The sequence below is a fragment of the Vollenhovia emeryi genome, unplaced genomic scaffold (assembly GCF_000949405.1).
Source record: "Vollenhovia emeryi isolate VEMERY1.0 unplaced genomic scaffold, V.emery_V1.0 DF939360.1, whole genome shotgun sequence".
Lineage (NCBI taxonomy): Eukaryota > Metazoa > Arthropoda > Insecta > Hymenoptera > Formicidae > Vollenhovia > Vollenhovia emeryi.
In genome coordinates, this window is record NW_011967006.1 from 73,726 (window position 1) to 75,460 (window position 1,735).

Consider the following 1,735-nt stretch of genomic DNA (forward strand, 5'->3'; position numbering starts at 1 on the left):
TACGACTGCCGGCTAAAATGTTAAATATGACTAAAGTGAGTCGTTACGCCGACCATTTAATGGGGGAAGGGAGGGTCGTGATTAAGGTATGGATGATACGTAAATGCCTCCGAGGGGGATCATTTGCGCTCTCCTCTCGTTCCGCGCGAGAAAGCAAGAAATATACGAGGTGGACGAGGAAAACGAGGAAGTGCGATGGGAATAAACCGGACGATGACGATGAGAAATATCTAAATTAACGTGAAGGAGGAGCGTGGCACATGTAAGATTAAGGCCGGCTCGTCCGACATGACTGTCCTGTCTCGACATGATATATCGCTGCCTTATACGAAATAAATGATTCTACGAGGATGCACGAAAAGCGCACTCACGCACGAGAAACGTTTTCACAAATTTCGATGCGGCAAGGCATAGAGAGGATTTATAAAGTAAAACTAAAATCGGGGGGCGTTCGAAAAGTCGTAAGGTGTAAACGCGAGAGGAAAACCGCTGACCAAAATCTTGTACACTAATGCCCACTAATGCCCACTGGGCATTATTTTATCTTCTTATCTTATTTTATATTATTTATCTTGTTTTATCTTATTTTATCTTATTTTATCTTTATAATGCCCCAGCAAGACCTAATGCCCAAATTAATGCCCAGCAATGCCGCAAATCTGTACACCACAATGCCCTCAGCGGTTTTCCCTCGTGTAAACAGGTGAAGTAGGCAAAGAAAATTTACTTATTTTACTATCAAGTTTGACGTAGATCAATCCCTTTGTCAATATTTCTTTTATAATTTACACTATTTTTAACGCATATCAAAGAATATTAAAATCGTGTTAAGAAAAATGTTAAAACTGTTATGCATATACTCGTACAATGTGTGCGTCTGCGTGTGCGTGTGTCTGAGTGCATGCATAAAAATTAAATATAAAATATGATTTAAAAATATGTAAATATTATATATTTGAACGATCAAATGAACTTACCTTAGTGACGTTCGATCGCGATTATATGAAGAGCCTCGTTGAAAGATTAACATTTGTAGTAGTCCGCCTTTGCGGGCAGGTTGAGTCACACTTTTAGAGCCAAAGTAAAAAAGAGAACGCTGCGCGCGGTCTCCTTGCGCAACCGGCCATGACACCTTCATTAGTTTAGAGACATCTGGAAGTGGGAATTTATGGTAGGACGGGTGTAAGATCCTAGGTGGGAGCAAATCTTTCGACGAGGCTCTTCATATAATCACGATCGAACGTCATTTAGGTAAGTTTGTTTGATCGTTCAATTATATTCGAGCCTCATCTTCGAGATTATTACTTGTAGATGTTTAGAGCTGAGCTTTCAATTTCCACTTCATAATTTCAACTTTTGTTTGAAATAGCAAGAGAGCCTCGAAAGGGAGTGAAGACTATATAACCGGCAAGAAAGAGGCAAGATTTCATGCTTTCGTGTTAGCTTTTAGCACTGATCTTGCAAACGTAGTTTTACACTGCAAATCTAACAATAAGTGTGTTATATTTACACGTATAAGTATGTAAATTGGCTGAAGCTCTTTTAACACGTAATCAGACGTAACACAACTCTCTGCGCGCCTAGTAACGATCGATCGATCTCGCTGCACGTTTGAATTGGGCAGTGGGCCGGCCTAAGACAGCGATTTTTAATAATTAATAACTCGTTAACTATTGCAAAACCTGCAAAGTGGTACAGGACTTTTCGACTTAGTCTAGTCCACTCTATCCCACAA